At 36.2% G+C, this 27,715-nt stretch overlaps 1 protein-coding gene across 1 annotated transcript in view; it reads right to left on the bottom strand.

Annotated features, from left to right (window-relative positions):
• The window catches only part of LOC133515320 (microtubule-associated protein futsch), a 151,859-nt gene that overhangs the window by 4,610 nt on the left and 119,534 nt on the right, over nucleotides 1-27,715 (bottom strand). The window lies entirely within an intron of this gene.

Here is a 27,715-nt window from a genome sequence, read left to right as displayed (position 1 = left end):
TGATTCGTATTGGTCGAAATAAATAATTGAAATTTAGACGCCTTTAGGTGTTATGTAGGAAGAATAATAATATTATACTAATTCAGCCAATATACGTCCCACTGCTGGGCACAGGGCACAAGCAAAGAGAATTTAAAATAGAGGTGTATTGTCAAAGAAAACTTTGTAGCCACGTACCTAAATTTACTGCCATCTTTCGACACATAATTAAAACTTTAGCTAACACTAAAAGGTGGTGCCTTCTATTAGATCAAAGGCCAAAGGTATGGCAGCAACGTTTCGAGCGATGGCGCCAAAACCTTTTGGTTGTGCCCGGTAAGATGGCGCCACTTTTTGATATTTAACAAATTTAACACATATCAGCGAAAGAATAAAGATCAAAGTCAAATGGCGTTCTAAAAGTTTTGATCATGTGTTGAAAGGTGGCAGTAAATTTACTGCGGTTACAAAGTTTTCTTTGACAATCCATCTCTATTTGAAATTATCTCTCTTCTCTTTGGCACAGGCCCCTTTCATGAGCGAAAAGGCATGGCCTATAATAGTCCCCATTGCAGGTCCCCATGTTAGCCAGAAAACTAACTGTAAGCAGAAAACTGAATCCAAAAAATATGTAGCTCCCTAATGTTAGAATTAATGAAGTTATATATACTTCAGCTGTCCAGACAATGCCAAAAGAAACACTAACGACAGGAAACGATAACAAAACAAAATATTAACACTACAATCTAAACAGATTAGTCGACATAATACGTTTTTTCCCATTCAACCGTATCATTGTCTTGGCGTGGGAACCGTTGCGCCATTTTCTAACACAAAGGAAGCTAGCTTCCATGTATATATTAACAGAAAGTAGAAAACACTAGGTTTCTTTCAAAGAGCTAAGTTCCGCCTTTTTATTCCAGGATTTCTCCTCTAAGCCTACCAACGACAAAAATATCAATTGTAATTTATTTTACAAGCTTTTATTTAACTTGCAATGTTAGTTTGTAATATATGTTTGTACAGGACAAATCTTGCAAGCTAAATTAGACCCACTTCCCATTATTCGATTGAGCTGAAACTAGTGTGAAACATAATATAATTATGGTACCATCGAACTGATCTGATGTTGGACACAGAAGGTGGTCATAGGAACTCTGTAATAAAACAACGCAACCTAGTTGCCTGTTGAAAGAAAAGTCGCCCAGTGCGCGGTAAATGCCCCAGTGCTGGAGTCGGTTCACACAACTTCTCTTCATTTCAAGTAATATATGTAACAAACGAGTAAAAGCAACCAAGGAAATTAGAGACTCAAGCCCTTGGCTTTATTTTGGGAGGAAAGAAAGATAGAGATATTATAGGTCTAATTGAAGAAACGAAAGGTTATCAATTAGTTATCGTGATCAGAATGCTTCGCTGCATGCAGCTGATTTGTATTATTTAAGTGACTATTAATATAAACTATATTTAGTCCCAATATTCACCTACAGAAGGTAATTAGGAAGTTACTTTACTATGCAGCTTCTTTACCAACCGTCCAAGATAAACATATTTTTTTAGACAAAATAGACATTTTTTTTTTCAGAGTAATTGAGAATGTAATAGTTTTTGTATTGTTAAAATTATATCAAATAGACATTTTTTTTCCGAGCATGTTTTCTCTATCGCAGGCCTTATTAATAATTGCTCCGGCAGATCCACGCCGATTCGCGCACTCGGTAATAATTTTGTAATTCCCCGTTTGTGCAACATTCATTACGAGTCTAACTTTCTTTTCGTACGAGTATTTCTGTTATCGCCCGCAAGTTCGTATTAGAGACTAGTTAATAATGAATACTGTCAATCTATACTTTAATACAAAGTCGTGGTTCACAGACCGATGACCATTTTTTTCTAAAATGAATAGTTTGCGCGAGAGACACTTCCAAAGTGCTAAAATGTGTCCCCCCCCCCCCCCCTGTAACTTGTAAAATAACAGAATGAAAAATCTAAAAAAAAAATATATGATATACATTACCATGCAAACTTCCACCGAAAATTGGTTTAAACGAGATCTAGTAAGTAGTTTTTTTTTAATACGTCAATAATGGAACGGAACCCTTCATGGGCGAGTCCGACTCGCACTTGGCCGCTTTTTTTAGTGTGCCGTAGTAAAAATTACTCAAGTATAGACTCGTATATGGACGCTCCGTCATTGTAAGATGAATTATCTAAATAAGTTGAAAAAGGAAAATGAGACCTATAGTTAAAATTATAATTAACTAAGTAGGTGCTAAAAAAACTCGCAAAATGGACCTAAGATGAAGAACGCAAATTTATTTGGAGATTAACAGTTTGTATAATTTACTTGTCTTTGCTTGTATGGTTAAATGATCTCATGTTACGCTCCGGTGAGCTGTAGATTTCCCCTTTTAGGAATGTCTTGATAAACGTATGTTTTGAATTAGTTGTTATAACAAATTGGCCCGTTTCTATATAGACCTTCGGTCTAGCTAACAAGGTTCAGTTAAAATTATACTTAGTTTGTTACAAATTATGTTGATTATAGTTTTAAAGTAATTTTAAATTGATGTGACGACACCTTAGGAGTTAATTTCTCAATCTTAAGTAAAAGTAAAAAAATCTAGGTTCTAGAATAGGTATATATCGTTTTTTTGTTTTTTGGCAAATACACGAATAATACAACTATGAATTTCCTTTACTCTTACATATTAGCTGGTAAAAGTCATTTATTTAATTTATCTCTTTTCCAGACGTAATAAGGTTTATCAACCACATAGCATAGCACCAATAGAATTTCAACTTTAGCATTCCGATTTAATAAGAAAAGGTTCAAATTAGATTGTACTTTCAGGAAATGTGACTTGTCTACAAATGAATCACCAAAGCTGGGTTAGTTGCAATATATTTGGATTTTTGAGAAAACTTTGTAGATACGTGGGGCCTGGAAAAGGGTTAAATCACCAAAAAACTATTAAAAGAACTAAGACAAAAATTTACTTCTAAAAAGTGTAGATAAACAAGGCTATAGATACAATGAAGTAATCTTTTAATAATGTCGCAGGTAGGTCCAATAGAATATAAAAACACATGATCAATGACTGATTTAAATTTAATTACCCTATAGCGTAACTAGCAATCTTAGTAATAGTCGACAATCAATCCATCAACTCATCTTTAATGGCTCTAATGAGGATAATGGATTATACCATGTTTGGTCCCAGTTTTATCTTACACTATGATTTCAAAAAATGTGGACGTTAAATAAAAAAACAATTCTTAACCCTTTACCAGGCTGACAGTTCAAAAATGACAATCGAATGACAGTCTTACTCATCGAAAATAGAACACATGTTTGAAGAGCCGCATGTGGGAAATATATATCCCTTAGCCTGGTAAAGGGTTAAGGTCTCATCACCCATAAGTGGCAGCCGGTATCATCAAATTAACAAGCCCGTGGGATTCGAGTTGTATGGACTCAAAGCCACTGATCGGTAAAATCTGAATATTCCTGGCGTTGTGTTCTTATAAAGAAGAAAGTTACCGACAGTTTCGTACTTTTAGTCAAAAATAAAAACTAAGTATCTCATTTTTTCCCGGTTTTCGGAGCATGAGCCTCATAATATTTACCCGTCGGAAAGAGTTAAAAAATACCCCGTATTTAAAGGTGTTACAAGTCAAATTAGAATCGATTTCCTAACCATAATTGAACAACGGAAACCACTCTGAACGTCAGGCCCTTCTGCGTAACACCATACGCCCACAGAACTCTGTCAAAAGCACCCATTAACCAAACATTGGTCTGTCAACCCTGCGCGTAATACAGATCCCCAAATTGATATCAACTATACGCATTCCTAGGTCAAGAGGTACTGGTCTATCAATACAGTGCTAGTGAATAGCCAAGTAGAGAAATCGATGACAACATTACCACGCAGACCACGTAACAGGTACGCACACCTGTTAACGTTAGAAGAAATGTAACACGTACAATTTGAACAATTATCGGGCTGCTAAGTTTATCTTGGGCGAACGTGGGGCGGAACAATGAAGTGAATATTATGATATAAGGTGCATTGAGACAACTTCTAGAGCTGGGTAACGTTGAAAATCGCGAATATCTCCTAAACTAGAAGCACTTCATGTGGTTGTGCGTCAATTACTTTTCATTTTTTATTTCCCGTTTCTGCACACTAAACAAATATAAAAGATTAGACTACCTATTTATAACTAAGGCAAACTTAACCAAATTACTCGTAGATCAAGAACAATTATTAGACTTTGTATTTCTTATTTACTCCCTATGTTGAAACCGTATATTTTAATTTTTTGTATTTCTTTAGCACTTAACAGTTTGACTTAATTCGCCAATAGATGGCATAAGTAGTAGCGATTTTGGAAATTCATTATGGTTGTTTTTGTTGGCAATTAACACTAAAATATTTGTAAAATAATTAAGAATAACATATACGAGTATGTAATATCGGATTTAAAGTCACAACTTAGCGATTTGTTGTTATAGAAAATTAATTACCAAATTAATCAAAAGATGGCACTTTGTTCCCAACGCGGGTTTCCTAGAACGCGATGGTGAGATTTTTTTGGGTTTATATATAAGGTCCAAGGAACAATAGGTCGTCAGTTCAAAATCAAATCAAGAAATGAGTGTTATATACAGTATGTAGTAGAAGTAGTGTACATAGTAAATAAAGTGGTGGTTTTATACAGTGTGTGTTGTTTTTGGACCTTGTACACCCTAACTCCTTATCCTTATAGTAATTTATTCTTTTGTCGATTTCAGTAGCGTTTAATACCAAAACATATAAATCAGCATAATATTTAACTAACTATCGAATCTATTTAGACATGAAATTAAACGAAACCTAACTCCATTCAATGAAAGCAGAAACTCAATTGATAAAGTTTATTAATTCAATACAACGTCTGCATTCATCCCATTGACGTCCACTGAAACCGAACAGCGTATAACCTGAACAGCTTATGGATGCCCTTCTGTCCGTGGCGCTTACGACTTTTAGCGATGGACAAAATCGAAGCCCATTCACCCTGGGGCCTTATTCACGTATTGCACTTTGTGTAGGTATTAAGTTAATATACAAATTGTTATTTTATTAGCTCCCGAGTGAAACACACAATTTTTCACAAGGAATATACAAACTGTAAAACAATACAAATCAATTTCAAATTAACTTATAGGTATTAGTCCAAGAATGAACGTATTATCTCATCAGTTTCTGAAGTATAAAGGGAAGTGTGGTGAAAATATATTGGTTGCGTTCACTCGCTTGCTTTGTGTGGCAACCTCATGTGTGGCAAGCGCGTATTCACCTAGCAATGGTATCTCTATTTTATTGCTTCTTTATGTCTGACGTGACTGACGTCTTTCTCATAGAATCGTGTAATTTTGCTACAATTAACTTTTTTTAATAATAATTTGTAGACACCACGCCCACGCTGTATTTTTTGACTTAGTCAATCAGTTTACCTCGGCGAAAATTTGAACACACGCTTTGCCTTCACATCTAGGGCCAGCAGCCTTAACCCGACTGCACCAGCAGTATCAAATTGACATATTCGCTAACGTCTGCATAACTTACTTTCTTTACATCTCGCTTGCATTAATATGCGAGTATGCGCAAGATGCATATGGAAAGTTGCGCACGCGCTAGCGAATATGTCAGTGTCAAACTGGTGGTAGCCTCTGTCATGGCGGCGGCGCTTTCAGAGTAGTTAATTATCAGTAACGTTAATATTTACTGGCTTGTAACAGTGTTTATGTGTGACCAATATTTTTGAACATAACAAATAGCTATCCAAAGGTTAGATTAGCATTGAATTTCGGTTTCTGAAACAGCCGTATGTTACTCCACGGTCCATCGAGCGGTAGCCGCCCATTTCCGCGCCACACTTAATGCACCATACAGAGCAAATATACCGTAAACAATTTAATATTAACCACTAAACGGGTTTTATACTTTTTATGGATCGAGCCGTCACGGTGGGTTTTTAATGGTTTCGGGACGATTGAGCTGCGGGTGTTCTCAGTTTGTTTTGTTTTATTGTTGCGCTGTCTTTATTTATGGGAAAGTGTGAGGTTTTCACAAATTTCACAATAGGCAGAATTCGTTTTATTTCGTACGAGATTGCATTTTATGTATTAAAACTTCTTTTACATGATTCTGTAAAATAAGTGGAAAGTATCCAAATAAATCATTTTTATGTGTTCATTAAAGTGTGGAATTAATCAAATCATTACAAAATAAATCATGTTACAATCTATCAATGTATTTAAGCGATCAAACGTAGGTGAAGAAGGCATCAAATAGACTTCGTAATTTATATTTATTATATTTTAATGCTCGTCTCAGAGAGTTTCTTTTTTATTAAACATTCAAATAATTATCATTAAAAGTATCATACGATTATTCAAGTAATTTTATTTAAAGTACCTACATAAATCAATCAATAATTGATTTCTGTATCAGAGTTTATTAACCCATTCATATTAATGAAAGTATGTAACAGCATAAATAACCAATCGAAACGCACAACAATTAGAAAACAATCACATGTCAACTCATACTTGTTGATAAACAGAAGTTTTCATTTCAATATGATTAAGATAGACTCATGCGTGCGAGAATGTAATATTGTAATAGTGTCAGTTCTTATTCATTTTTGTTTTTTGGAATAGCGACCTTGTGTCCTGTTGCATAAGGTATACATTTCCACAGAATAAAGCGAGCTTTACTGCTGGCATCTAATTAGTGTAGTAACGCGGTAGCCATAAAGATGTTTATGCATGTTCTTTCATTTAAGATGTGTTGGATTGATACTGTGCTGGTCTTTTAACGACTTTCCTTATTATAATTACACGTAGTATAGGTATGTTGTAAGACTACACATACAACAAGAACAATAATCCTCTAGTCAGGCAACAGTAACAGTATGGTGAAGAGATGTTCCACTAAAACTTAATCTAGTAATAGTCTAATTTTTTAAACATTAAATAGATAAAGTAAAGAGCAGTAAGTAGTTAGCAGTGGCAAATTAACCATAGAACTCGACTCCCACCGGGTCTGCTAATTGAAAAACTATAAAGTACACACCTTATTCAACAGGTTTAAAAGAAAGAGCATGCCAAATTTGCTCCGGCTTGCTTTGTGAAATTGATTTGTATAGGTAGGTATATCCTACTATACTTCACCAACTAAACTCACCTCACCTATAAGGTAAGGTGGGGTAAGACGAACATAGTTTATTTTGCTCGGGGCAAGACAAACAGTATGATAGTGTAACCCCACCTTACTTTACTACAAGTAACTACAGACGTGAGCTTTTAAAGTCATTCGTTTTTTTTTTTTAATTTGGACGAAAATTACAAAATTATAATCACCTACAGTAATGTTTTGCGCAAAAAAAGCGCGCTAACATTTTAAGACACGCAAATATGGCTTTCCAAATAGGTACTCGTAAGATTGAGAGAAATATTTTTGTGCGCGTTATTATTGCAAATGAATGTACCACACGATAGTAAGCACACGAAGAACATTTTAGAGTTCATTTGACGTTTATGGAGGCGCTTGCGCACTCTGTCGCCTGCCAAGTCAGTTCAAATTTGGACTGACTCTAACATCTCACCAGTGGCGGATCGTTCCAAGAACTCGATTCCCACCGGTTTGTCTGATATCAGCCCGTTCAGTACTTTCACGATCAGTTCATGGAGAAAAGGAAAGCAAAATTAGCACCGGGTTCCCTACGAATATATGTGACGCGCCGCCACTGCATCTCACACACATATGTGTATGTGGAGTTCGATGCCTAAATAGCTGATGAAAAGCTACACATAATTATGTTTAGTGAAGAAGGAAATAATCGCGGATGATGTCTTAATAGTAATTTCGTGAATGGGCGGTCAGAGGGTCAGCGCGCGCGCGGGCGGCGCGTGGGCACCAATTGGTGCCGTTTGAGCGGGGAAGAGACGAATTAACACATCGCAGGGCTGCTGGCGTAAGATGATGCAGTCATTGGTCGGCTAACCAGTAATTAATATAACAATCACATACACTTAAATCGACCGGGATATAAACCGTGATAACCTTTTATATTGTTTTTATTGAGCTCCCGATGATGATGATGATGATGTTTATATCCCGGTCGATGTAAGTGTAGTGAAACTAACCGTGAATCATTCAAAACAATCACATAGGCTGCTCATTAAGTGTAAGGCGCTACATTTTTTCAATGGTCTCTCTCTTAGTAAAGTCCTCTGCTACTGCTTCGGAGCTCTGAGGCCGCTTTTCGGATTTTTCTGCACGCTTCACCATTCGCAATCGGTGCGAATGTCATCCCTCGCAAAGGCAAGCCAGCAAGCACGTTTTGCAAAACTAAGCTAATTCTCTGGAGTGGTTTACGATTAAATATGTCATGACGCAGTAGTCGCAGTTGCAGAATATTGCTGGTACAGCTTAAAAAAGCAGAAACACTTCTTCTATTTGCGTGATGGGTATTAAAGCGTGTCTCCTTTGGTCATATTAATTTGACAGCTGTGACGGGAAACCTAGTTTCCTAAAAGCAGGTGATTATGGAGTAAATGTTGAAACATTGTTCGAAATATAACATTCATGAAATATCCTGCCAGCCCTATGTGACGTTGCGCTTGCAGTCTATTCAGGCTATTGTCAGCCCTTTTTACGAATTAGGAAATGCATCATTTGCTGGCACAAATTGAGTGTACAATGCGTAAACGAAGTCACGCATCCTTACTGAATAAATTTTATTTTTATAGCCATCAGTAGCGGGAGTTCATAGAACTCGATTTCCATTAATTAATCCAGCCCAGCCTGCTTATACGCATATTTTCATTGTTACCCATCAAGTGGCCATCAGGTATAATGCTTCAATGTTAAACATTATGTTAAACAACGATATCCTTACCAGCTTTATAGATGGCCCATTGTAGAAAGACCTTATTATAACTCCCACAAAAACGCATGTTTGGATAAGGATAATTTAGACACCATAAAACCTGGGCTTTAAGAGTGACCCAGGAGAACGTAACCATGGCAACGAGTGAAAAGAAAATGTTGATTCACCCGCATATTCCTTATAAAAACGTAATTTACAAACGGTTATTTATTCGTAAATAGTGTTAGTTTCTCTACTGAATAATCACTTAATCTCGCGGGGACATCCACAACCACAACGCAATGTTGCTTCTCGACTTGCACCTACTCTGATGACTGCAGGTCGTTACCATTAGCTGCTTTACAGAAGCAAAATGTCGTATGTGTATTGATTGTTAAACATATGGAGCGATGACAGGATAATACAGAAAACCTCGTCCTATCCATTAATAAGCTCATTAGCTTAAATCGATTATTAATATGTCCGTGTTCAAGTATTCTCTACTTCCAACAAGTGGGCGTTAAGTTTTAGTCTATCGCGTAGGTATAATTATTATTTTTATGTTTGTTTGTGGCGTCATAAGTGTCATGACTCCCAAACGGATGAACCGATTTATGAACGAAAAATATAATAATTGCGAAAGAGTGCGATGTGCGCGGACGACACATTCGAATGTAAGTACCTTCTCGTATTTGGAAAATTTTGTGTTACGATTTTGCACCTTGTTCCATTGCAATAAGGCTAAGAATGCACACTTATTTATATCGTTAATTATACTCGATGTCATTGAGGATGCCACTCGTCTTGGCACTTACGATCTTCAACTGTGAAGACTATTTAACAGTTGAGTAGTGTAACGGGCGACGGGCGTGCAGCGAATGGCCGCTGTTGGAATAAGTTATTAACCATGCATCGATACCGTTGGCTTCGTCATGTTGGCCGTGTACACTGAGGCTCGGAGGTCCCTAGATAATGTTATTTTGTTACTATATCGCAGCAATGCGTAACATTCCACAGCAAGTTTTATGCCAACCAATAACACGGCGTTAAATTGTCAAGCTTGCGTGTTTTAAGTCGCGCGGACAGATAATTTTGCCCGTTTTACAATGAAAAGCATTTGAAGATATGTATGATGGATGGTTTTATAAATGAGATTCATAGGTACTCGTAATTGGATGGGGAATTCCTATCTAGATAAATAAAATCTTTGTGCTATATATTGCCCTGTTATTATGTTAGTTTGTTACTTAGTGTGGGTCAAATCTTGAAAGCTATTCAGCAATTTCCAATTGAGCTGAAAATTTGCATACGTATGTAATTCGGGTGACATCCATGGTACCATCGAGCTGATCTGAAGATGGAACAGGAGGTGACCAAAGGAACTCTGTGATGAAACAACGCAACGCAACCTAATTGTGTTTGGGGTTTTTAGAATTTACTCGATGAGTATTACTTGCCTGTGGTAAGAAAAGTAGAGTCAGCGATAAAAGATTGTACCTATCAAAAATGAAATTTATACCACGAAACTTATTTAAGCACTTAACTCTATATAAAGAGATGTACATAAAAGACCATTTGACGACCGGTCTGGCCTAGTAGGTAGTGACCCTGCCTATGAAGCTGATGGTCCCGGGTTCAAATCCTGGTAAGGGCATTTATTAGTGTGATGAGCATGGATATTTGTTCCTAAGTCATGGGTGTTTTATGTATTTAAGTATTTATAAAATATTAAATATTATATATATCGTTGTCTTAGTACCCTCAACACAAGCCTTATCGAGCTTACTATGGGGCTTAGTCAATTTGTATAATAATGTCCTATAATATTTATTTATTGTCACAAAAAGTGAAGCAGTTGTGCTAGTAGGGCCATTTTTTACTTTTCTAATGATAATTAAAGCACACATTCAGTCACATTTGCTAACGATAAAGAGCCATCAACGACTAATCCTTTTATGTCAGATCGGCTATAATTCAAGCCGAAACTGGGTTAACCGACGTGATACTGATGTGTGGCCCATCGCATTTTTGTCTATTAATTCTGTTGGCATGCAACTCGTTCGTATTAGAAATAGGTACAGAATACGAAAGCTGTTTGATGCTTCTAATCGGACAACACAGGAAAAAACACGCTCTCTAGCTAAGATAAGTTGTAACTGCTTTTACTAATGTTTTATGCTGCCTTACTAATGTTTCATGATACATAATTATAAAGGGCAGTAACTACATATATCGGGACACTATGACAACACCGATCGACGAGTCTGTTGCGAAGAGAAAGATACAGTAAGTAAATACAATGTGTGAATGTAATGCCTACATCATAATTAAAAGCACTGCTTGAGCTCCATCATCTGACACATAGAGATGGTCGAAAAGGTAGCTCTTGAGGGGGCGATTATACAAGAGATCCCGATGGGTGGAAGTATAACAGCAAAGACCCCCGAAATATTAAAATAATATACCTAATATAACTACATAACATATATCTGTTATATGTATATTATTGAATACAACCTAGGGCCCAATTCTCGAACCCATGGTATAATTTGACAAGTCTAATACCGTCCGAGAAATGGGCCCCTAGTTATACTCATACCCAACTAATATAAAATAAGTAAGTAATCATTTTAAATGTTTGTTGAAATACTATGGATCAACCGCAATAACTCTTGCTTAACTTTTGCACATTTGAAGAAATAGACAACATTCACGCGCGACTGCATCACAAATATAGTTATTTAGCTCACATATTGATTGACACACAGAACACTGCTTCCTATTCCGAGAAAATAGCGAAACCACATGTCTGCAATATCGACTTCAACCTGCTAATTTTGTTAAGCGTGTTAGATAGTCAACTGTAATTCAAACACCAATAAGGTTTTGTTTCAATAACGTAATGGAGTAATTTATGATGTTTGGAAAGTAAAACAGAATTCAATGCAAGTAACTAGTTAAAGATTCAAATAGCAATGCGGCCAATGTGCGCTTATGATTGTAACCGATCGAGAGATTGGTTAAATATAAGTATACATACCTAGAAAACTCAAGACATACCTACATAACGTCGGGGACAGTGCAATACCGCGTAACTAACAAAGTCGAAAGAGTTCGAAATTAAACAATGTACAAGGTAAACTTACCTTGCTTCCCTCCCTTGCCCAAGGGCAAGCACTATCCCTATCAATTCGCAGTGGAACGATAAAATCAGATGCAGGGTCCCATTTCTTGAATAGTATTAGTCTAATATTATTAGTGTGTTGCCATGGTAACCCATACGACTTGACAGTTCGTGGACTAATAATATTAGTCTAATACCGTTTGAGAAATGGGATCCAGGGGTGCTTGATCAGAGGACCTAGGCAAGATGACAATCGTTGATAGAAAACGTCAAACGAAACTCAAATAATGTATTTTTACTTTTCGTTTGGCGTTTAACTAAGCCCCCAGAAAGTCAGAGAGTTGCATAGAATCAGGGGGGTCAGATATATCTGCTGCTGAATAGTCATGCGTACAAAATAACAATATATACAACACAGAAAAGCGTTTGACGCTAATTTTATTATTTTCAAGGCTACAAATCCCACAAAGCTGTGGTAAATGACATTGAATGAGTAGTTTAAAATAATCTGTAGGTACTTACTCTTCCCGTACGGAGATAGACTAAAAAACACTCGCTATGTGTCACTGCGGTGTATCTAAATTTACCTTCGAGTGAACCTAAATACTTTGCGGTAACAATGCGAATTCAAACTCCGGACTTGTTTTTATCATCTATGCTTATTAATGTATGCATCTATATTTATTTAAAAAATAGGGAACCGGTATTAGTTCTATACTACCAGTAAAATATATTATCTGATTTGATTACGCGTTATTAAATTCGAATTTATGAACTTGATCTAATTAATATCTTAGAACATGTTTGTGGCTTTGCTAAATACATAGTAGAAGAAATTGCTCTGCAGAAGAAGAAAGAACAGAAATTCACAATTTTTTTAATAATCGCTAATCCGGTGGCTACATGGCATGTTTTCATTGACCGAGTGAAACGAAGATCTTCGTTTCAACTTGGGCACAATTTCTTTCGTATTTCCGGATGTTTTCCTCTACAAGCTGCATTTCTCAGCCGATTCTCGCGAAATTTTGTGAAAAGGATAGATGATTTTTCTTTTTGTCGATTCACTTTTTTTTAATGCCGGAATAAAGGGGGTTTACGACGTCTACAGCGCATAGAGCCACTAGTTAATAAACTAAGTGCATTTAGAATCGGCAAGTATGCTGGTGACATTTCTACTTCTCATACACTACCAAAGTGTCACGACTTGCCGTTACCACACATCAAATTTGCCTCAAATTACTCCGAAAGTCTTGAACATTAAATTGAAAACATTGTAGCGATCCATAACCGTACGACATAACCATTACTGTGTTGTTTACCAGCCATAAAATTCTATTACCTACCTACTGATTAGGAAAATGCCGTTTCTAGAGACACTTTCAAACAGCGATAGTACAAAGATTTTAACCCACGTTAGCTTCTATTTTTGCATATATTTCTCACCACAGTAAAGTAAAGGTATACCATTTACCATTTTACCGAGCGAAGAGCGATTTGGCGAATTTTACCATTTAATATATTTGGGCTTCAAGACGTTCATTACAAAATGTTTGTATGGAAATCTGCAAGCATGTAAGATGCATGCATGGGGACTATTGTACAAAATATTCGATTCTGTCTGACAACTACAGAAAGAAGAAAAAATACGGACCTCCAATACCATCGTGTGTTTATATTATGTAATAACCACGATCATGATAAGCTAACCACTAGATCAACCAAATATCCTGAACTCTCGTTCTAATAATACGCCCTAGCGCATAGAGTTACATCTAAATTTAGTTTTGTTTGTATGTCAGGGGGCCGCCGCAAGCCGTCCTATAAGGGTCACCCGACAGCAGTCAGTATGAGGAATCTTGAATTTTAATCATTGCATTATCACAGATTCCTAGATAAGCATCGGTGTGTGACGGTGGTGTCTCCTATAATTGTATAGAAATTTGCCGAGTGCAAGCAATCGCCTCTGGGGGACTACCGCGATTGCAGAAGGCGATATCTTTTAGAAATTCGATTTTTGCGATAGCCTCCCGTACGCTCCAGAACAACTAGTAATTTAAGTGCCACCAGCACAAATATACATAGTAAATAGCCTGTTTTCAATAGTATTTTTTGTCAAGGTTACGTGTGATCTCCAACCATGCATTTTTTGCATTTATGGAATGATTACATTTATGCTTGTTCTCGCTGGTGGCTTGTCATTTATACAAACCTGCGTGCCATTTGACATCAAGGCAGAGCATGATGAGGCCGATTTTTTTCGATACTAAATCGCTAGATGATAAAGACTAACATTTTTATATTAAATATATATAGTTAAGCGATCACATAGACTTAGCTCAATATAAAATCAAATAAAAAACACCACACATTTCTTTGGACATATCTATTAAATAAGCATATTAGCCTTAAATTTTATTGGTTATGATAATTATTTTCCTTGTAAACTATGACCGGAACCAGTTTCAACTTTATTTAGTCACGTACTTTAAAATCTTGTCCAAACAAATCTTAATTTGTTTTAACCCGTCCGCAAACTAATTTGTTAATTGCTGTCTGACCAATACCCTGTACTGTACAGTCGAGTTCATAAATATCTAAACATTTTTTCACCTTAATCCATTGCAATAAAATTTACACATAATTATGAACTCGACTGCACAAACATTGTTATTTTACCACAAAATTACGTTGACAATGCGTTAAAATAACATTTTATTCCTGTGAAAGAGTCAAACGATTATCTTGTTGATAGCTAATGAGTACCTACTGCTATACCTACCAGTCGCAACAAATGGTGATTGATTCATTTTTATATGGAATACCTAGCGATCACGTAAAACACTTTTTGGAAGTTTAGCACATACATTTAAAAATGTAACATTCTAATAATAAAAATGCGGAAAAATCTTCAACTGTTTTTTTTTTTTTCAATTTAGCCCAAACATAAGAGATTTGAAGGAACAATCATAGGGATCATCATTAGACGCGACAGGTACTTACAGTACAAAGGTCTACATGCTTTGTGCCTAATTTCACAAGCCTCATTATATTCGATGGTCCGCAATATATAAAATGAAGTTTTATTAGATTCTAACGATCATATTGAAGGCGGTAACTATAAAGCATTACCCGTTTTCACAATATTATACATCATTCTAATTTCACCACTACAGTTTTTTCCCATGAATAGTGTGAGCGTGGGAGTCTTTCAGCATTGTTTATACATATCGGAGTGGATCTACGGTTTACCTAATCCGTAATACGTTTGTATACATAATACACATGTTATAGAGATTACTGATCGACGAGCAGGTTTAAAGCTGTTTGCAATTACTTTACTATACGAGGCTAATACTGAAAATATTTAAATAATAAAAAGGTATGTATAATTATTGTTTCCCTTTTTATATAATACAATTCGTATGTATTTTTATGCGATGATATGACTATAAATACAGGGCTAATTTCTTCTAAAGCCTTTTGTGTTTGGTGATCTCTATGGAGTTTTTACTTATGTTATGTATCATAGCACTTTCTATTAGGTTTATCTGATCTGAGGAACTAATATTAGTACAACTTTTCGTTAGTACATAACACAAACCGCGTAACGTGGGAACGTAGATTTTAAAAGCCAGCACATGCCATAATGATTACTACTAAGTAAAGTCTAGTACTAGGTCACATTATCTACGTATTTAACCATAAAGTCAAGGGAACGTCCTCTCTGACAAAAAAAAACGGAAAACGAGTGTTACATTCATTTGCTGCAATTGACCTCTGCAATCTCCTTTTACAACATAACACAATGTTGCATTGAAAGCAGACTTTGTTGTATACACTTACACATATAGGGTGCCCCGTTAACCAGTGGCAAAACAGAGGCCCAAAGATAAGAAAGTAGAAATTTCTTTTACTGCCTCACTATCTTTCGAATATTCGAGAGCGACAGGCAGATGAAATTTCGATTATCGTTTTTCGCGGTAGGGCCTCAGATAGGTAGAATATATAAATAAAATGTCAGATAAGCATCATTTACAAATATGCACCATATTTAAAATGAATGTTATACTAAAGACTTTATTCTTCTCTTTATAGTTAAATTAAGGTAGTCTATATAGGAAGAAATTTGTCTGTTTACGGAAAAAGCTTGTTTACGTATGTTTTTTTCAGTTGTAAAATAACACGGGGTCTCGTGGAGATTACTGGTGAGAGACAATTTTTTTCATTTTATCACAAATTAAACCGCGTACAGACACCACACTTGCACATACGTTGCATTTACGCTCCTACGTCAAGACCCGTAGTAACTGACTTTAATTAAACAAAGCTGTCCCCACATTCGGTGCAATTAGAAGATATGATTCACATTGTTGTTGTCAGTTCCTTATATCAGTCCTCGCGTACAGATAGTCGCCATAAAAGCCGCCACATTTTTCATCTTTCCCTGTATTGAACAAAGGGTGCGCAAACGCTACTCATAATCTGATCACAAGAAACTGTTATGCAAATAAGAGTCTTACGTGCTATTTATTAATGTTAAAATCTGCCTTGTAAACTGCTTGCAGTTGAAACATACTTATTTCCAGATATTTAGCGATGTATTCGTTGTTCATTTTTTACTTTCAACGCTCGAGTTATAATGAGTAAAATTTAATACTCGTTGTTGAGTAAGAAATGGTTCATTAATTTAATAAGGAATATGACTAAACTGCACTTTGAAAGTGAAATGCAGTAACAAAACTAAGTTTTGTTTTCCATACAGGATGTATCTGAATAAATAGTGCAAATTGAACATTTCTGACAATAGAAAACTACTATATTATCAATGCTTATCGAAATGGTTGGTTGTCGTCGCCAGGTACATTAAGGTATGATTATTTCACTAAAGCGCATTATGGCGTATGTAACTTGATCATGTGGCTTCTTAAGTCCTACTTAGACGAACAAGAACATGCATGCAATATTCGATACATTGCTAACTACAGAGTACAATGAATTCAGTCGATCGAATTTAGACCGCAATGTAACGAGAATCGCATGCATGTTATTGAACCGTCTAAATGGGGCTTTAACAATCTTAACCTGATAGGAATATCCTTCCTGTTAAATTTGATTATTACTTTTAGAGACAACTGCTTAGCTACTGCTTTCTCTAATCCTAATGAGAACAAGGAGACGGTACACTAACTACGACTAACAAGTGTACATTATAGCCGATTGGATGGTAATTACTAATTATTTAACTACCGAACATGAACTGTCGTTAAGTCTTAATTGACAATAATTTGAGTGCCGTGACCTTAATAGCCCAGATTTAATGACGGACATTTTCTTTGATAAAATGGGCTTGTTTGTTTTATGTTTATCCAATCCTGCAAACGACTGTTGGTACTTTGAAGGATTATGTTATTGACCGTATGTTTGTATTACATGTTTTTTTTTATTCATTGGAAAAAGTATGTAGCCTGTATAGTGTGTTACATTTAAAACAAATGAAATGTCATTAGTTTAAGCTGTTCATGTAACATCTTTTTCACGTCAATTACCCAAGTATTTTAGTGGGCGGAATGTTTTGTTTATTGTAAGTAGACAACTAGACAATTACTCATTTTCGAATAAATACTATATTTGATGTTCTGCCATTGTCTTCACGGTAGGGCAGATTTTATTCCTTTCGATTTCTTGTAAGACTAACGATGTAGTGTATAAACTATAGTTCTTTGGCAATACACTAAGGTGTATTTTCCAAGGCAACGAAGATGATCGCATCACTGTGTACTTTCAAACTTTCTCTTATCTAATGTGCGTTACCACAATCGTTTCTAGATAGCTATCGTTACCGTACTTAAGTGTACTTCTCCATCCCTGTAGCTGCCTGTTTATGTATTTAGTCTCTCCAATTAGAGACGATATTGTTTACCTAGGATTACCTTTGGTACCTGAACATGAACCTCTGGCTTTATAACCACATAGTTGATCGCCATAGTAGTTACCTGAAACAAGACAACAATTATATTACTATTTTTCCGTCGCAATCACCAACATTCAGAAACACCTTACTACTTTTGTCACCAAGTTTTATTTTATTTCGATCACGTTTCCAATATCACACTGTATGCATAAAAAAGTTTAAATTTTTAATTTAGTGAGGGTTTTTTTTACTCAAATTATGTCAGTCTATATGAGTCTATAGCAAAACATAAAAGGAAAACTATTGAATTAATAAGAGCAAGTTATCTGTATCATTGAATCCGACATCTATTTCATAGTTTGTTCTCATACAACAAACAGGCGATTGTTTGTCCATTGTTTTGTTACTTCGGTAACAATAAACTAGTGTTTGCCGTTGCCTAAGATTTTAATTCAACTCGTCTTCTTTTGTTTTCCTTTATCAGATGTACGAATTGTACAAAAGACAATTGCCTAATCATAACGCGTTTGAGGCCCGCTTTTCGAAAAACAGTTACTTCAGCGTACAACCTTTAGTGGCTGTTGCATCCAATGAAATGCGGCGTTTCGTGAACTGAAGGTTTCCTTCCGTTGGCAGGATTGGTCCTTAGGATCCAAGGATTGATTTAAGAAGTAGAGCCGGGATGCCGAATTCATTTATGGTATCACAGTAACTCCGAAGCAAAAAAAAACATAAAATATATATAAAAAAACACCTTTTACGCTTAATCCTTAAGTTTGAGTCACGGGAAAGGACCGAAGATATCCCAAAAATCATCCCTTAACGGGGAAAAAAAGAGGTGGGAGTTTGTATGGGGAACCAATAAGCATTGATGCGATTTAGTTAAAATTTGGTATTACCGATTTAGTTAAGTGGAAATGCTTATGAAGACCAAAAAATATGGTATTTTAAACAGTTTAAGTAAGTCGTAATTTTTGCTTAAGATTTCTTCTATTCCGTTTTTATTATTATTGTAATCATACTAATTATCGTGTAAATATTTTCATGATTGCAATACAATAACTACCCTTAATTAAGAAACCGTGTAACTAGTCAGGAAGTTCTCCTCACCGCACAGGACAACCACTCAACAAGAGTGCAGTGAAAATGCACTCCCACGTTTAAGCGAATGTTCATTGCACTCAGAAGCGAGAGCTGATACGGACGGGGCAAAAATATCTACACAATTTTAAACCCAATTCTCTTAGCTATAGGCCCCATCATGCTTATGAATCGGTAAGCATTTTGGTAATCAGTATAAATAAGAGAATTCATTGATGATTGGTTCTTTTTTCACTTCCCTAATTGGTAAAAATATTATCGATAAGACCGGTTGTTAATTTTTACATTATAAGTAAGTTTTTGTGGAACCTTCATATTAACGGACTTCAGCCAAACTAAATAATGGATATTATAAGCCCGCATAAAGAATGTGATATTAAATGTTAACAACAACAACTGTACAACGTACAGAGAAAAGTTTAACATGGTAATAGAATAAAACCAATTAAGGTTAAACAATTAAATCAAAAAATGCGGCGCTTGCTCGATTCCCGAAGCCCGCGCTCATCTCGATACTTTTCGCGTAGTGAATTTGCTTTTGGGCTAGCTTATTGTATAATATCGTATGCGGCAAAACGGCTTTTACCGTTTAAAGTTAATCGATAAGAATTAATCGAAAAATCACAATCTTTGATACGATTTTTAAAAGTTAACCAATCGTGGAACGGCAACTACAGAAATGAACCAAACCAATCAATACTTTCATGACTTTTGTAATTGCTGAGATAAATCAAGATATCTGACGCCAAAATTTACAATGCGTCGCGTTGTCTTAATGAACGTCCCTATCCCTAGGTCCATATCATGTGTTTACGAGTTGGCGCTCACACATAAGACTCGATTAGTGAAGGGATTTCCATTATAAGACTAGTTTTACTATACTACTTAATCTCTATTTAGCATGTTATAGGATCCTGGACATTGTATAGGCGACCTGGAGACTTATGCCGAATGGTAGTTTCATTGTGCGTATTGGCACATCGCCAATATTGGCGTTAAAACAAAAAAAAATACGTCGCGATTTTGTTTGATTGTACTGTTGACATCACTAATCACATGTGAGGCAACCTTTGCCTCTGGACATAAGCTCAAATATTATGAAGAGTTACTTAGAAATGTATAATTATCTCTTCAATTATATGTTGATAGTTCCACGAGTACTGGTGGAATTGTTATAGGTACTTAGTATATTTTTAGTCAGTAAGTTCCCAACCAACATATACTCCTCGGGTTTGACCGCAGACTGACTATTTTATAATACAAAATTTATATGTATAAGACTATAAAGGTCCTTATACATAATGAGATTATCGCGTATATGTTAGTTCAGTTATCAATTCATAATTCAACAAAATTTGATCACGAAAAGCCCAAAGAATATAATTTTTGTTCGGACACTAAACATCAAAAATCACATCAACAACCTCTAACTAGATAACTTTGAAAATTTTGGCAAGATCTAAAAGAATATAAAAAATGCAATTATTGAAAAATTGCCTAGGAACAGGGCTGGAGACTAAACGTTATGTCACACCCACAATGCAATAAGTTCTAGCTATTCAGGAGCAAAAACTATTGACTGGACCTTTAACATTTGCATTCATCGGACGTTCTTGTGGAACAATGCAACATACGTCAATTAACACTCCTTAGACACTCGGACGCTAGATTGAGTACCTACTTTTATGTACTGGGTTTATAACTCATAAATACATTAGGACAGAAGGCATTACAGGCAAAATCCGGACCTGAGAATGCCCTTTGGCCTTGTGGGTATGTAAAGTATGTCATTTCAAAACATGCGTAAACTTTAAAAATCATCGATTTGTTACAGGGCTCATTTGAAAGACTAATATAACTATCAGAACGACTGCCAACGAAGTTTTCTACGTAACGTAATAATATTCCGCTTTCACAAAAATAAAGAGCAACGTTTTTCTAAAATTAGTATCTCTACTTTTTGCAATGCTTGCAACTCCCTTTGGGTTGACAAATTTTACCGTGAGGTCGTTATTTTTATCTCAGTTTTAGAAGTTACAATACTCGTAGAATATTATTGCAGAGGCCGGGAAAGGGCAATTCGTGGATGAGTTTCGATTTTGTCGAAGCGGAGTCCGACAAAGAAGACGAATCCACGAATTGCTGTTCCCGCCGAGGCATATATAGTGCTTTTGTCCAAACATGCGAGGAAATCAGGTAAAATAATCATAATTTAAAAATAACCAGCACTCAAATCGATCCTTCACATCAAAAACGTCACAAACAATTCCCCTCTTTAATTATATTTTTAAAAGTTAAAGGAACAACTATTCTGCCATTCAGTACCATTCAATATTCGCTCATTCAATACGAGTATAATTGTGCAATATAAGCTGTATTCGTCTGCAATATATCTGTAACGCATGAGATCCTTAAAAAAATAGTAAAGTTATATAGTCTTTGATTTTATTAAGCAGTATTCGCACGATCAAACACGTTGGTCTTACACGACTCTATCCTGTAAATTGAAAAGATGCTGACCTGGTCGTGTAGACGTAACCTGCAGGTATATTAATTGGCTGTATGCGTTTTTCTTAGTGAATACATGTTTTTAAAAAGTAAAAAACAATACAGTAACAACTTTCCCGTCCGCTAAAACACGACAATAATGGTTTGATTTTATTTAATTTGAGTTTGACCATAACGAAGAAGTTCCCGTACTATGTTTGCTACAATAAGGTGAACATTTCCGAGCATATTGGAGAAAAAATAGTTATTTTAACTAACAGTTGTAATGCAATTACATCAACAAGCCATCGTTACTAAATCGTGTATGTAACGAGGGGTAATGTGCAAATTTCAAATGATTTGCATCAAGCGTGCTCCGAGTAAGAGTTTTCCTTGAACTGTTGGTAATCGATTAATTTCGTCACGCAGAAACAATGGGCCGGCCAGCAATGCGGCAATTCCCGGCCTTGGGTAAGGCAAGGTCGACCGGAAATATTCAAGTACAAGCGCCCTTCGCGAAAGTATGAGTTCAACGAATCTTGAGTCACTACTGGTTGGAACACGAAAAGCCCAGGGGTCTTATCAAGACGATTTTATTACATGAATGGTGCGTGATATCACCGGCGATTGTTGCAGCGTTTTGTAAAGCATTTTAGCAATCACATTACTGCTTTAGACACGTGTTTTAATAGGGGTTGTAAATGGTCAATTGTGATTTTTAATCTCGCATGCTTGACGATCGGGGTTGACCGCTTCGGAGCCGCATAAGTACACTTGATTTTGTTTTTATTTCAAGAGCTGACATGATGATGATAAAGTACAATTTTATTTAAAAAATACAAAGAAAAATGAACAAATGGCATTTAATAGTATAGAATAGCATTATGTACCAGTCAACCAATAGGTCTAACAGAGACATGTAAGTTGATGCGGACAAAAAAAACAATTTCAGATAGAACAATAGGCTTCCTTCGCTAGAGTATGACAAGATAAGATAAAGATAAAGATTTTTTTTTAGTCATTTGCTCTTCGCAAAAACGCTTTTGTGTCTTTTGTTGTTTATATGTCTACATTTATGAACCTCGATCTGCTTTTATATTGTTTTGTAAGTTAGACTATATTTTTATGTATGTTCTGAACAATAAATAAATATGTTGTAAGTCCAAATCTAATTGGTTCTAATAAATAGTTATATGTATCAATTAAATAGTATTTCCGACATGCAACAGCCTTTTCTGTTAACAGTAAAGACAAATGAATACCTAAATAAGACATGCGCCAAATACACGTGCGTCGTAGTTTAATAATTATAGTCAAAGGAAGTGATGGCAGCCAATTTAGTTCAAAACATTGCCAAGAGATATTTCTACGCATGAGAAGGGTCGCCAATAGCCAAAATATATCGCATACCATCTCAATTTAATTTATCATAGTCCTGACACTGGCTCAGAGCGTTGGTGATATCACATAAAATTAAACCTTAAAATTTCTTCGAGAATGAGTTTATTTCATGTGCGTGGTTTTTTTTAAATTATTAGTGAATGTAATCACTATGACATGACATTTAACTATAACTATGACATGTTAAACACATTAATTTATATTAGATTGTCAACTAACCAGTCATATTTTGTACCCCTGACGCAAAAATGGATTTAGTTGGCATATAGCGTAGGGAGTTATTTATTAACTTTAAATATCATAAAAGCAAAACTTTATCTCGATTTGGTCAAATAAACCCTATTCCAAGTACTAAAAGTTACAATTTCCTGGATCTAAGCTAAACATCCAGCATTAGTGCGACCATTAAACTTCAATAATGAATACGCATTATGCAAAAAAATATGCCAAAATTGTCTAGCATTATATTGGAAAAAAGCTGATACTCTATAAATGGCTGGATTGATTTTTGCCAAACATAGCTAAGAACCATCGAGACGAAAAACGCTTTCACGAAAAAAAACAACATCGAAATCGGTCCATCCGTTTGAGGGCAACGATGCCACAGACGACAGATAGACATTGGCGTCAAACATGTAACATCCCTTTTTTGCGTCGGGGATTAAAAAAGACCAGCCCATGCACGGTCTCAAATCGGTCAACGTCCAACGAGCTAAGCTAGTTCACCACACACCACACCAGCTTGTGAAGGCTTTCTTTATTTAAAAAAAATATATATATTTTTGAGTTGTTTCCTCATTTTGACTGGTATAAATGACTTTTAATTTAGGATTTTATTTATAATGTTAACAGGTAGTATTTTCTTCGCGTTGGCGTGGTGAAAACATTTTGTGGTTCACATTTTGTCTCACCATTATTTCACGCCATGAGTTGTTATCGGCCGACAAACTAACTACGGAACTGGAGCGTGAATCTCGCGACCTAAACGCGTAAGCGCCATGAATTTCACGACGCTTATGACGTTTTGGTCGCGTGGTACATATTGCGATTGCGAAAATTTCATTGTTTGGTATGACTTCTCTACAGTAATAAATAATAACTCAATGGTGTTAAAGGTTTTTTTTATTAATGCTATCCATATAACCAAAGTGTTATCGATTGAATAGGAGTTTATTATTTGCTTTGTATTTTGTTTTACGGTGATGTCAATGCCACACTGCTCATTTCATCAAAAACCTATTACATCTTACCTCGACGCACCTTATCAATTATTTGAATCAGCATGTCAAACCTGGAAGAACTATACGTGTCTCTACGTATCTCTCTAGGTTAGAAATTCTAACCTATGTACAAAGTCTCATTCCAAACGACACAGTATTAACGGAGAAATTTATGATTTACGATTTACTACGTCGGAACAGCCTGTATGTAGATACACGGTAATTAAAGATATGGAAGGTAGAGGCAAGGAATGAAATCTCCATGTACCAAAAAGTGTCCATCAAAAAACCTTAAATAGGTGGCGCTACAATACCTAGAATATTTGAAAAAAAATCAAATCATAGACAGCGCACTTCACGCCGTCAATAACGCCTAGGTTCTTAGCTACTCTAGCGCTACTCTGGAAAGTTTTGGAACTATTATTTATAGCTGACAGCTGGACACTTTTGCAACAGTTCTGCCTATGGAGATTGCATTCCTTACCTCTACCTTCCATAAATTAAAGAGTATGTCATGCATGTCACTAGTGTCACTTTAATCGTATCGTCATTATGAACGACTAATACCGTATGGTCCTATTTAATGATGATTAATTTGAATTAATTTAACTTTTTTTTGTATGTTTTTAAATAATTTACCACATTCTAAACATTCCTGAGAAGGAACTCTACTCAGGAACTCAGGATCTCGGTCAATGTCCAGAGAGTAGAGACACGTTGTATAGGTTTTCTCTACCTAACAGTGGCGGCGCGTAACAAATATTCGTAGGGAACCCGGAGCTAATTTTGGTTTCCTTTTCTCTATAAACCGATCCTGAAAGTACTCAACGGGCTGAAATTAGACAAGCCGGTGGGAATCGAGTTCTTTGAACTATCCGCCACTGCTACCTAACCCTTTTTACCCGTAATGATTAGCGTGAATGCATTGAACATACCAACTTTCAGCATAATTAATTTACTTATTAATGCCTTAAACGGAAATCTAATGAATATGAAAAGCACATTCGTACAATAATGTATGGCATACTTGCTTGCACATTTCTACATGCAATTGCGGTTCGACACGCGACGTTATGCGATAGTTTTATACTCCATCCCCATTTGAGCAACGTCCTTTGAGATACTGCAATCATGTTTTGTTCGAGGTTAAGATAGATAAACATATCGCAATTAGCTAGCTGCTGAATTTGACCTATACTTACATTACCATAAAATACGCTTAGCATGGCAGTTTTGACTGTCCAAATAGTGATGTAACTATTACTGATTTAACTGCCGAAACCTGCGTAATTAAATCAGCAATAAAATACTCCTTTATGGTCAAATACGGCATAATTACAGCTATTTCCTAGATTGCAATAACATATTCACGCAACTCAATGCGGTTATTATTTCCGGGGACTAAAATGTATTTATTGATTGATAGATAGGTACATTCAATCTCATGATGCATTTTGACTATCATTATTTTCCTCGGTACTTTGATACCTACTTATGAAAAATGATGGGTTGGGTACTTTGGGATATTTTAACGAAATCAAGTGGTAATTCAAGCCTATAGATCTGGTATTGAAAGCAGATTATAAGCTCAAAGGTAAATTTTCAGTTATCCCCAAAAATCTAACTATCACTCGGAAAATGGAAAACCCTACAGCGTTAACCGCTCTATCAAACTGCTGTTTGCAGTCGCCAAACACGAACTCACCTCGTCCGTCCACAAACATTTGTAAAGGTCACCACACTGTTTCATAACTCATAACACGCCATGGTCTCCACCACATTCAAACACCACATCACAAACACTCATCTTGCGCCAACGTTGGTCCAAACTCGTGTAAATCCAGAACGGCGCGTGCGTTGCCGCGGCCGACGCGTGAGCAACTGCCGTGCGATATTCCAATTTCAAACGAATGGACTTCATCAGCTGAAAACTTGTGGGTTTATGAAGATGTCCAGTTCAGCATAGTTGTGTTCAATTGAGAAAAAGAATGCGTATTCTTAAGGCGTAATTGATGTGGTTGATTGGTAAAAGAAATGCGTTTTTCCAAAAGAGCTCGCAGTTTTGAGTTCGTTGTGCGTTTACGGTATGAGTCCTAGGTAAGTACTTGAAATCAACATTGCTCGGATTTAAATTTTCGTAATGTAAAATTGTTTGCAAAATATTTGGCGACGCTTTGGTGACATTTTTAATTACTTGATTTAACAATCTGCATTGTATTTTATTATGCATATTGCTTTGTAATAAAGTTGCAATGTATGAAGCATTTCTTTCAATACCAATCGAGAAGAAAACTAAATAATTAAACTGCATTGAAAAAAAAGTGAAAACCATTGCTGCACCACGCATGCAGTAGCACGCAATGCAAATGAAAATGACCGTAATTTACATCTCGGAGCTGCCTTTTAGACCAACGTCCCAGACGTTCAATTCTGAACTCTACTTCTCTGAATAAAAAGTTTATTTTGTGCCCGGAAAAGTAAAAACAAGTGTACGCATAAGCGTAACTTTTCCCTTTTGAACTTGGTTCAATGTACTGTTTGCGATGAGGAAAGTTTAGGACGGGTATGACAAGTGTCCAGCTTACTTTATTGCTACTACTTACTACAACTTTTTATCGCTTACCGCGTGTGAGCGTTCGCCTCAAGAAACCATTATAAGTTTGAACTTCCTGCCCTTGGAGGATTTAACAACTGGAGACGCCTTTAAGGGCTTACCCGTCTGTCGGAAAGCTCGGCCAATGGTCATATTTATTGTATGGACTGACGTTTATCTGAAATGGCTATTTGTTCGTTACGTGGAAATAGCCATACATTCGACGTGCCCTTCTCCCGCAAAATCGGCAGACCGTTTTGTACAGAAAATTACAGTCAAGGCATCTCCAGTTTTTAAATCCTCCATGTTCATGCTTCGCACACCTAAACTGTGGAATGAACTGTCGCCTGCGGTATTTACGTTTGACGACCGGTCTGGCCTAGTGGGTAGTGACCCTGCCTATGAAGCTGATGGTCCTGGGTTCGAATTCCGGTAAGGGCATTTATTTGTTTGATAAGCACAGATATTTGTTCCTGAGTCATGGATGTTTTCTGTGTATCATAGTATTTTTATATCATTGTCTGAGTACCCACAACAAAACACAAGCGCAAGCCTCCTTGAGCTTACTTCTGGGACTTGTCAAGTTGTGTAAGAATGTCACTATATATATATTTACGGACCGATACGACCTTCAAACCTTCAAGAAAAGAGCGTAATCTTAAATGCCGGCAACGCACAACCCCTCTGGTGCTCTGGTGTCCATGAGGGCGATTCGTCTACTCAAACGGCTATATATATCGTCTAGGCAAACGAGCAGATGGATCACCTGATGGTAAGCGATTACCGCCGCCCATGGACACCTGCAACACCAGAGGGGTTGTAAGTGCGTTGCCAGCCTTTGAGATGAGAGTACGCTTTTCTTGAAGGTCGTATCGGTCTGGAAAACCCGCAGGCTGTCGCCTGCATTCACTCCTATCTTCTTTTCGGCCTTTTTCCGGAGGTCTTTTTTTTTTATTTTCATCAGGTGTTGC

This window comes from Cydia pomonella, chromosome 2, assembly GCF_033807575.1.
Source record: "Cydia pomonella isolate Wapato2018A chromosome 2, ilCydPomo1, whole genome shotgun sequence".
NCBI classification, from domain to species: Eukaryota; Metazoa; Arthropoda; class Insecta; order Lepidoptera; family Tortricidae; genus Cydia; species Cydia pomonella.
Note: the sequence above shows the minus strand (reverse complement) of the source record. Positions and strands in the feature narration are given on the sequence as shown.